Source organism: Pangasianodon hypophthalmus, chromosome 9 (genome assembly GCF_027358585.1).
Source record: "Pangasianodon hypophthalmus isolate fPanHyp1 chromosome 9, fPanHyp1.pri, whole genome shotgun sequence".
NCBI lineage: Eukaryota > Metazoa > Chordata > Actinopteri > Siluriformes > Pangasiidae > Pangasianodon > Pangasianodon hypophthalmus.
In genome coordinates, this window is record NC_069718.1 from 24,984,762 (window position 1) to 24,996,761 (window position 12,000).

The following is a 12,000-nucleotide window of genomic DNA, read 5'->3' on the forward strand; positions in this document are numbered from 1 at the left end:
TATGTCTGCGAGGCTCAGTTATGTATCTGATACTTTCATAAAGATGGGCATCCGTGGACGCTGTGACCTTATGCTCCTCCTCCTCCTCCTCCTCCTCCTCCTCCTTCTCTGCGGCTCTCTGCTTTTGTATTTTGTGTTTGATATGCAGCACACACTGCAGAGCTTGATGTCGGGGGAAAAAAAAAACATTTCTCAGCTCCCTGACCCAGGCTTTTCGATCAGTTTCTCTGTAGGTTTGCTGTATTTTAAATGTTAGGTTTTAGCTGCATTAAAAATCTGCTTTGGCAGTTTCACACTTTACATATCCTCAACAGAATTTAAATAGTGGAGAGTTTGGCTTGTTAGAAGATAGAGGGGTGGAACGGGTGTATGGCATCCTGCAAGACCCATCAATACTCTTGCACAGTTCCTCGGATGTAAGCTCATGGGACAAAGAAAAAGGCGACGTGCTTTTATGGTGCTACGTGACACACTTCCCATGATCATTCATTCATCTTCAGAACCTTCTTCATCATGGTCATTGTTTCTGTGCTGTAAAATACATATTTGTTTATATTTTGGAAAACTATGTTCATTAGCAAATACCAGATACAAACTAAAATAACTGCAGGAACAAATTAATAACAAAAGTTTATTTTGCTTGACGGCCAGCGCGAGTTTGATGGACATATATTACACCCACGCACATCTGCCAGGTTACACAGATGTTCAGGATGGAACTGAGACATTACCTGACTTTAACTGTAATTTTCCAATGTAGTATACTAAATTCTCAGGGAAAAAAAAGTGTTAAAGAGAACAGCAACAGCGCAGGCTTCTCTGTCATAATGCCCATTTCCTGTTCAGCAACAGGACTTCCTATTAGGAATGGCTGCTGTGTGGTTGTAATCCCATTCACAGGTGGCTCAAATGACCACATATCCTCCTGTTGTTGCGCTTACTTCATCCTGCTGCCTGTATCCTATTTGACTCATTTGATATTTGGACAAAATTACAGGGAGCTCTCATAAGCTCTGAGTCCAGAGAAGTTTAACAGGCTGGTGCGTTTTTAACCCACTGCTTAGACCAGAGATTCATACATAGAATATTTTGGCTGTTGCCACCTCCCAACTTGCCTTCCCAGCATTCCCAGCGTTCCCAGCATGGGCCGTAAATCCTTACCAAGATAACACCATTACTGAAGATGAATGAATGAATGGATTGATTGGAGCCATAGAGCTTTTCCACATACATTTATTAAAATTGTCTGTCATATGGTGTCATTATTTATAGTCTTACTTGTTGAGTTATTGAGGTTTGATTAAACCTGTTCTAAGTTAGCAGACAAATATGTTAATAACTATAAGAGCTCAATAATAAAGAGAATAACTTTGATAATGCAGGTTTGTGCATGTGATTTCTACCACTGTAACTAAATTTAAAAATCATGGAGCTCCTGGTTATGCTGGATGTCCCAGAACTCCACTTTAAGAACCATGGGCCTAGAGTAAGAGTAAAAAATCATTTTTCTGTACTTTTCTACTCAGAGGTGATCCTGCTACTAAAATTAGATATTTTCTTTTCCTCTTCAGAAAAGAGGCATAAAATGGGTTAACAGAAAGAAAAAAAAACTCTTTTATTCACAGCAACTTACAAGTCAAGCAGAATACACTCATTCATTCATGATATGTACAGTGGATATAAAAATCTTCATACCCCTGTTAAAAAGGAAAGTTTTGGTGAAGTAAAAGAATGACACTAAGATCAATCATGTCAGATCTTTTCCCAGCTTTAATGTGAAATTGCAATGTATACAAATAAAGTGAAAAACAATCAGAAACTCTTTAGGGAGAAAAAGAAGTTTAAAAAAACTTACAATAACCTAGTTGCATAAGTGTGCACACCCCTAAACTAATCCTTTGTTGGAGCACCTTCTGATTTTATTGCACCACTCAGTCTTTTTGATTAAGAGTCTGTCAGCGTGGCACATCTTGACTTTCTCACTCTTTCTTGCAAAAACACTCTAACTCCATCAAATTGTAAAGGCATCTCCTGTGCACAGCCTGCTTCAGGTCACGCCACAGATTTTTAGTAGTATCATTTTTTCATCACAAAAACCCGCCATTTTAATGGAGGTGTGTAGACTTTGTATATCCACGGTAAGCATGTGTCCAGTTGCGCAGTGGGCAATGGGCACAAAGCTGCTTTCAGAGGATGAAAGAAAATTGGAATATTTGGAGGAAATCCATGTGAACCTGGAATTCGAGCCATATCTGTTTCTGAATCTGTAGAAACCTCCGTTATTCAGTTATATTACTACCATTATGGAATGTGGGTGATGTGGGTGATGGTAAAACAAAACAAATAAGAAAAAACAATGCATTTTGGGTAATTTAAGTCTTAGTTGGATGGCACAGTCGGTAGTGGGTAGTGCTGCTGCCTCAGGCCTCCAGGATCCCTGGCTCAAACTTGTGGTAATGTCTATGTGGAGTTTTGCATATTCTCCTTGTATAGGTTTCGTCCAGGTTCTCCAGTTTCCTCCCATTATCCAAAAACATGCAAGTAGGTGGATTGGAGATTAAATGAATGAATGACATGAATCTTGTTACAGTTGAAGAGCCTGTTCTGATTCATGCCATGCAGTGGTTATTAGCAGAGCTGTGTGTTAAAAGCAGGATGGAGCAGAGAAATCACAGCAGGAGGAACAGTGGAACTGACTAACCTGGACCCCTAGGTGGAGAAAGTCCTCAAGTTATCACATTTTCAAATAATGAGAAAGGGGGCTTATGGACAATTTTCAAAGATAAAATTATGAACCTAAACGAAATGATTCTACGTGATTGTAGAAAACTGTCTGCTGTACATGATTTTTCTCTCTTTGTTTCTTTTCAATATGCTATTTTTGTCTTTGTTTCTGTCTATGCTGTTCTGTCTTCTAAAGGAGACCTCACCCTAAGGGTGTTTTCTGAGATTGAAATGAAATTGAAATAAAGAATGGTTACCCTGCCCAAGCCTTCAGCGTGGCCTTTTTTCCCCACTCACTTCCTGGGCAAGAGAGTCTGACACTGACAGAAAGTGTAGGGAGACGGAAGGGTTGGAGGGTGTGAGTGTTTCCAGGGTCACGAAGCAAGATTGGAAATTCAGGTGGAGCAGTGGCATTGTGGATGGGTAGGGAGGATGTGTGAGTCAGAGTTCATGTGCCCTACTGGCCCCTCATCCTGCGTTTACACACAGGAGACTGAACGTTAAGCACACTCACAAACACTCACTCACTCACAAAGAATGGATTTGGCTACATCACCTTTCTTTTATTGTGTTAGGTTTAATCAACTTACAGGAGTTTGCTCCTGCAATCAAAAACGTGTTATCACTGACAATGTTTTATCATCCCCGCACTGCATGATTAGAATTGATGCTTTTCTTAAGTTGATCTTCATGAAGGAGTCATATTTTCTCAGTTTGCCCCATAGGCTTGCCAATCAGCAGAGTAAACATTTCCATTTCATCATTCAGACATTGTACTGGTGCAAAGAGATGATTAACATTAAGCCAGGCAAAGTACTCTGAGACATCCATAAAAATACACTCCTGGGCAAACAAAATGGGTCAAACCCAAAATGGCTATCTAATGGTTATCTAATGCAGGTTTTGTGTCTAGAAGATGTGTTAAAAAGCCTCAGAAAAACATCAGTTTTTGGCAGAATTGGGAAAGTTTGATTCAGAGTGGTTCATCAAAGTTGTGTGGAGTGATGAATCACGATTTGAGTTGCATGGTGATGCTCCAGAGAGGTGTCTTTGAAGATCTGATGAGAAATACAATAGGGAATACATCTCTACCACAGTTAAGCATGGAGGAAGAGGTGTCATGGTGTGGAGAGCCTTTTCATCTGCTGCTACTGGTGAGCTGCTTCACTGTGAAAAGTCAGTCAATGCTTTGGTATACAGGAGAATATTGCAGAAAGGCTTGCTTCCCACAACAGAGAAGTTGTTTTCTAAAGAGGAACGATCAGATGTTATTGTTCAACAAGACAATGCTCCTGCCCACACTGCAAAGACCACCAAAAAGTGGTTTTGACTCTACAAACATTTGACTGTATTCAAGATATTTTCACTTGTTACGACGTCCTTATTTGCAGTGAAGCATCACAAAGGTTGGGCCACATTAGAATAGTTGGATGGGTTTAAGGGATTTTTTTTAATATTCCTGAACTGTGGGAATTACTCTTCACATTCCTCACCTCGTACAAATCATCTCTCTCTACATTTCTCACATGCTTTCTTTCACACATCTACTGCCCTGGCCCTGTAATATGAAAGCTGAGAAGATAAAATATGACTATATTCAAGATAGTTTCACTTGCTAATATTTTTGTTATCTATTGAGGACAGAGCTAGCTAGCTATCTGCTTTAAAGTTAGTGAAGTTTATAGTTTATAATTTATAGTTTATTCTAGCTTGTCGCACCAAGTTTATATGTGGTGTTACAAATTACGCACTTCATAGACTTCTATGATTATAGACAATGCAAAGAAAATGAAAAATGCCAAGCAAAAGAAATCAACAATTATGCCAAGACAAGAGAATTTATTTAAAAATTCAGGATATTCCAGCTGGAGGAGAGCTGAAGCCTCAAGCTTGACATGGTTCATTAATAGTCCCCATCTATTATGACATTTCAAGAAGTCATGATTGGCTTGGCAGTGGAATTACCATCGCCCTTCCTAAGTCCATTTCCAGCATCCCACTCAGCTCCACCTGCAGCCACCCACCCTGTCAGCTGGGGCCCAGATGTCAGTACATATGGAATACATCCAGATAGGGACATTAATCACAACCAGCCCAGCAGATAACAAGAAATAGGACACATTACAGCACGGAAAGATGTAGGATACAGGAATGCTAAAATACCAATTATTTAAAGTGGCCACTAAAAAGATAAAAATCACAAAGACTTAACAAAATCTCAACCAAGCAGTAAAGGAGAGAATTGATCTTGAGAAATATAATTGCAATTACACAGGGATACACTTGATGAGCTGTATTTATCACAAGCAAATATTTTATAATGATATTTCAGCAACTGATACTTGATGTTTGTATAATTGTGTCTTACTTTTAAAATAAGTTACTTTTTTTTAATTTGCTTATCCAAAATAGGATATAAGATAAGATCTGCACATGGTGTATGTTGACATCAGTGGCAAGAATTTTTCATTGTCGCTGTTACTACCATGTTCCTTCTCCACCAGAGCTGCACTATATGGCCAAAGGCTTGTGGACACCTGACCATCACACTCAATTTAAAGCCTAAATTCAATCTCAAATCCTGAGTTGAATTCGCCAAATGTCATAGCCGAGGATTTGTGGATTCCAAAAAGCAAACAAACCAATAACAACAACAAAGAAATTACAGTTAGTTAACTCAACCTGAGTCAGCTCTGCTCAGCCAAGCCCTGAATATGTGATTATGGATTACAGCTAAGAAAAATCTTGTGTAATATTTTTTCAAGAACAGAACAAGACATTTCGTGACGTCTTATGAAAACTACCGACATATACAGTACTGTGCAAAAGTCTTAGGCACATGCAAAGAAATGCTGTCATTCAGATGCCTTCAAAAATAGTGAAGTTAAGTTATGTTTCTACATAAAAAAAAATACTATAAAGAGCAGTAAACAGTAATAAATGAAACAAATATTCAATATTGTCAATATTTAGTGTGACAATCATAGTCTCAGGTGCAGTGTGTGCAGTTTTATAAGGAAATGAGCTGGAAGTGTTACTGAGCATCTTGCAGAAGCAGCCTCAGTTTTTGGTCGCAGCAGAAAAATGCTGATAGCTGTTGCTCAAGATTATAATATTCTGTAGCTTATTTGTCTTACATTCAATATTTAGACTATCATAAGAAATGTGAAAAGATGTTCTCCATTTTTGCTGGCATTTTTGATTCCCATCATTTTTGTTAATTATGGAAGTACCCTGGTGGTATGAAACACACTTGGCATCAAATTAAAGTAGAATATAAAAACATTGTTTAAACATGCCAGCTTTGTGTAATAGTTTGTGTTTTCTGATCAGTAGCAAAGCCAGGACCTCATGTAATGGCATTTTCATTCATTCATTAGAAGGAAATAGGAGGCATGGAAAACAAATTACAGTATAAATGACATATTATATTACTTCTAAGTGTCCAGTATTTAACTCTTCTAAACCTGCCATTTTCCGAGTTAGTTTCAGAGCATAAATGCGTAAGGTAACTGATCTCGATGTCTTCTAATCTTTGTATTTGGAATGGAAAACTACGGATTTTGGTGAGTCACAGCTTATATTATCAAGCTAACTCCCCAATGACCTGGGAGGTATTTCAGAGAGTGGGTTTGACAAAGCCTAAGTTCAAGTGAACTCGACATGATGCATAACTACTTACCCCTTTCAGGAGAAAAGCCTTGAGCCATCCTTACAGAACTAGAGCTCATGTATATCTCTCAAATCAGGACACATCTCTGTGTGCAGTATTTGGGATTTAGACACATATTTAGATGATAACACATTTTTAAAACTTTCTTAATGACAGCAGGTCCAAGGGAGCTACTGTTGCAGCTGCAATTTGCAGTCCTAACATCCTCAGCAGGAGCTGGTAGTGGCATGCCCAAATTAAATTGGCAACAGCAAAAATGGATTAGACTGGCTAGGATTCTCAATGAATCAAGCTTCATGCTGATGTAGGTATCTCTTCCAAGTTCTCCGTCAGAGTGAACTCTGTAATATGCGAGAGTTCTGGATGACTTGCCACTCTGTGGGGCACATAGGAGCCAGTTATCCTAATAATGGCAGTTTCCTTATGCCTTAGGCCAACAGAGGCAACGAGGCTACCTTCATCCATCTCGAGAACATCTGAGGTACTAGAGAGAGGCCAAATGGCAGGAAGGCAAACATCAAACATCATGTTCTGGGGTGATGGGAACATGAAAATATGCATCACGTAGATCCACTGCAGTGAACCAGTATTGTGGCTGCATGACAAGAATAACATCTGATAGCCTTAACATGTGAGACAGGAAGGCTTTTAGGAATCCGTTCAACCCTCTCAAATATAGAATTGGACAGTAACCATTGTCCCATTGAACTAGGAAGTATGTTGAGTAGTAACCCTCGTTCTAAATTGTGGGGTCAATTTTTTCAAACACACATCTGTGAAAGAGGGAATAAACTTCTTGGGACAGAGCAGCAAACCTGGTCGGGTCTCTATATGTGAAATGATGTCGTAAGACATCACCAGAATGTAATCAGTACGTTTAACTTCGTACTTGGGCAGTGTAGGTCTGGATGGAGAACGAGAGGGAGAATTGGATATTGGACTATAAGCAGCATCATTGACTGAGCTGAGCCACGTCGGACCCCAGGTTAGATACATAAACAGAAAAGGTGACTGATTGCTTTCTCAGCTTCTTGTTTGGTTCTGGCATTTGGGTCAGATTTGACTTTGAATCAGGCTCTAAATCTGTCATCTGGTCATACTGTGTCAGCCTTGGCATCCAGGCACAGTCAGTGGAATGGATGTTTGAAACAGACACTGCTTCCATAAGATGGTCAATGTCAAGGCAGCGGACACATAGTCGGTGTTTGTCTTCAGTATCCACGTGCCTAGCAACAGATGAGTGGAAAGAATGAGTGGAGACACTGAGGACCTGTGGAGGGAGGCCCCGCTCCAGCCCTGGTGTTGTGCGTTAGCAGCTCAGCTAACATAGCAAGCTCAACAGAGGGCAACAGGCGCATATTGAGACCTGCTCAGCGCATTAGCCACAGGGCACATGCACAAGGTTTCCAGGTAATATTTATAGCTCCTTGAGTTTAGGAGTGTGAAACAGAATTAGAGTTATCAGTTCCAGAACAGCAGATTAAAATTTCCATGCTCAAAGTTAATCAAGTATGTTGACCTTAAAAGAAGTGCATTCATGTGCAATGAGTACGAAGGGAACTGGAGTGTATAATAATGTGGCTGAATCTACAGACTTACTCTGTGTGCAAGAGGCCCTCAAACTGTATTATACTGTACATACATGGGAGGAAACGATTTATTTCATATACAATTAGGTTAAATGTGTTGCGTAATGTGGATGCATTATAAATCCATCAGTCAAATCCTTCAAAATGACGTGGGTTAGCTCACATATTAATTGTGACCCAGAACTGTTAATTAAGTGCAGACGTGTAGTCTACTGAATTGCACTGTATTGTGCAGAGGCTTTGAACTGGAAGACAGTATTAGATTATTACCTACACATTAATCTTGTGGAAAGATTTCCCAGTCACATAATTTCCTTTGTGTACATTGTGGAAATCCTTAATTTTGACAATTACGTTACATTACCCACTGCCTAAAGTGTTTACTTCTGTTTTTAGTTAACTGACAAACATGCCATTCTGTGGAACTTACACTATATAACCAAAAGTTCACACACTTATGTGCTTGTTGAATATACTCTTCCAAATTTATTCCCCCTTTGCTGTTATAATAAGCTCCACTCTTCTGGGAAAGCTTTCCACTAGATGTTGGAGCGTGGCTGTGGGGATTTGTGTTCATTCAGCTACAAGAGCATTAGTGAGGTCAGGCACTGATGTCGGGCTAGGACGCCTGGTGTCCGGGTTCTTGGCAAACCATGTCTTCATGGACTTTGCTTTGTGCACATTGTCTGCTGGAACAGGATTGGGCCCCTTATGTGAGATGTGGAAGAACCACTTATGGGAGTGATGGTCAGGTGTCCACATACTTTTGGCCATATAGTGCTCTTTTTAAAAGAAGAAAATGTGTGTGAAACAGTTGATTTAAAAAAGGAGTCTTAACATATACAATAAGTAGACTAATGAAATATAATTTTGTTTAAATGATGCTGAGAAACAGGAAATTATGAATTAATGAATGATAGAATATCTAATTGTTTCCAATTAAGGCAAAGCTGTGAGTAATGTAAGCTTCAGTATCTACATATAAACCCTCTATTAAATCCTCTTTCTGACAGCTGTCGAGCTGTTGAGGTGATTTCTGAGGCTTAAAACTTAGTTTTGTTTTAGAAACGTGTCACCGATGTTAACTTCACAGTGTACGTTTCCAACTGACCTAGACTAACTCTGATCTCGGTTTCTGGAAAGGTAAACTCCTCTTTTTTTTTCTCTTTTTTTTAAATCAACCTCTGTGTTAACACATTAGGGGTTAACACATTAGCTAAACCTGCTTTCCAGAATGTTCAAAATTTTGTTTACTATGTCCCCTTCATGTAACTGCAGCTTTAAGTGTAGAGAGGCAGAGTTATGTGTCTTTTTTAAATGTTATTTATTAAATTAGACTACTACAAATCACACTTGGTAGTTAGAAATAAATCATATGGATGGTGTATGAGATGGAGGTGCCATTTTGCATCCCTCTCCACACAGTTCTGCTGCATGTAGACCAAGAAGCAGATTCAGATTCCTCCAAAACAAGCAAATCTTTTAAGCTTGACAAAGAAACTTAAGTCTAAATTAGGCCAATTCTTTTGTTTTTGCTATAGACTGAATACATTTGAGTTTGAGATCAAAAGATGAATAGGACATGATAGATACGAATTTCAGCTTTCATTTTCTAATATCTACATCTAGATGTGTTAAACAACTTAGAACATGGCACCTTTTGTTTGAAACCACCCATTTTTCAAGTGATCAAAAATATTGGAACATATAACTGAGGTGTTTATGGTAGCTCAGGTGTGCTGACTGATTGACTGACTGATTAAACAAATAATAGCTCTGAATGTCTACTCTTAGTTTGAGCCCTGAGTTTCACCTGTGAAGACTGCATTTGTTGTTAAAAAGGATAAACCAACATGAAGACCAGAGAGCTGTCTATGGGAGAAAAGCAAGCCATTTTGAATCTGAGAAAAGAGGGAAAAACGATCAGAGCCATTGCACAAGCATTGGGAATAGCCAATACAACAATTTGAAATGTCCTGAAAAAGAAAGAAACCACTGGTGTGTTAACAACCAGACATGGAACAGGTCAGCAAAGAAAAACAACAGCAGCTGATGAGAGAAACATTGTGAGACCTGTGAAGAAAAACCCAAAACAACATTCAGTGACATCATCAACAACCTCCACAGGGCAGGGTGAAGGTATCACAATCCACCATTCGAAGAAGACTTCGAGAGCAATACAGAGGCCATACCACAAGATGCAAACCTCTCATGAGCAGTAAGAATCAGAAGGCCAAATGGGAATTTGCAAAGAAATACAGAGATGAGCCAAAAGTTTGGAACGAAGATGAACCTCTACCAAAGTGATGGAAAGGCCAAAGTGTGGAGAAAGAAAAGATCTGCTCATGATCCAAAACATACAAGGTCATTGCTCATCATCAAGCATGGAGGAAGTAGTGTCATGGCTTGGGTTTGCATGGCTGTTTCTGGAACAGGCTCACTAATCATTATTGATGATGTCAATCAGTCTACAACACACGTCTTTGGACTGGGGAGGAAACCGGAGTACCCGGAGGAAACCCCAGAAGCACGTGGAGAACATGAAAGCTCCGTGCACGCACACAGACGGAGGCAAGATTTGAGGTGTGAGGCAACAGGTGTGAGGTGCTAACCACTAAGTGAGCATCAGAAATATGGGAAGAAGGCAAGCCGGCAGAGGCAGCGTGATGCTCTGGGCAATGTTCTTCTGGGAAACCTTGGCTCCTGGTATTCAAGTGGATGTTACTTTCACACATACCACCTACCTAAACATTGTTGCAGACCAAATACACCCCTTCATGGCAACGGTATTCCCTAAACGCAGTGGACTCTTTCAGCAGGATAATGCGCCCTACTACACTGCAAACATTGTTCAGGAATGGTTTGAGGAACATGACAAAGAGTTCAAGGTGTTGACTTGGCCTCCAAATTCCCCAAATCTGATCGAGCATCTGTGGGATGTGCTGGACAAACAAGTCCAATCCATAGAGGCCCCACCTCACAACTTACAGGACTTAAAGGACCTGCTGCTAATGACTTGGTGCCAGATACCACGGCATACCTTCAGAGGTCTTGTGGAGTCCATGCCTTGATGGGTCAGAGCTGTTTTGGCAGCACAAGGGGGAACTACACAATATTAGACAAGTGGTTTTTAATGATGAGTATATATATATATATATATATGTGTGTGTGTGTACATCATATATATATATATACATATATATATATATATATATATATATATATATATATATATATATATATATATGGTGGACACACACACACACACACACACACACACACACACATGACATATATATTATATAAACCACTTGAGGCAAATAATGCGCGTTCACGACATTCCAGCGTGAACCCGCCCCGCTCCGGCTACGTAGGCGCGCGCCCGTCGCTGTGGAGTACACATAGCTGCTGTGGCCGAATCACGGCGTTGAGAGTTGATCTGTGTGTGTGTGTGTGTACGTACATGTGTGCGCGCGCGAGGGAAGGAGGGAGGGAGTGACACAGAGAGAGAGAGAGAGAGAGACAGAGAGTGAAAGAGAGCACTAACGCGTGACCGCAACTGAAGCCACAAAATATAGTGAAGAAGTGGCGTTTTAACACAAACAGCTCCGCGCGCCCGAGATGATGAACTCCACGGATCCGCAGCGGCGAGAGAAGAGGAGCTGCAGCGCCTAAAGGGTGAGAAGCAGAAAGTTCTTTCCTTCTTCTCTCGGCCAAGTTACAGAGAGACAGAGAGAGAGAGAGAGGGAGAGAGAGAGAGGTGGAATTCTCGCTTCTCCACCTCAGTGCCAGAGTTGCAGTTTGGACATGAACACACTGTAGAGAGCTTGGTGTAAAGTGTAACATTGTGTATATGAGTGACGAGTGCGTTTTGACTAAAAGCGTGTTCACGCGCGGGCGTGCGTGCGTGAGTGTGTGTATGTGTGTGCGTGTGTGCGCGCGCTGGACAATTTTCATTCCTTCAGGGCAGCTGTGCTCAAACTTAAGACGCCGCCACTGCTGCTGAAAGTTGAA

The 12,000-nt window shown here is 40.3% G+C and overlaps 1 protein-coding gene across 1 annotated transcript in view; it reads left to right on the forward strand.

Annotated features, from left to right (window-relative positions):
• Positions 1-11,379: 11,379 nt before the first annotated feature.
• The window catches only part of peak1 (pseudopodium-enriched atypical kinase 1), an 85,617-nt gene continuing 84,996 nt past the window's right edge, over positions 11,380-12,000 (forward strand). The window contains exon 1 of the mRNA XM_026918867.3: positions 11,380-11,664. The gene's annotated coding sequence lies outside the window, so the exon portion shown is untranslated. The remainder of the gene's footprint in view (positions 11,665-12,000) is intronic.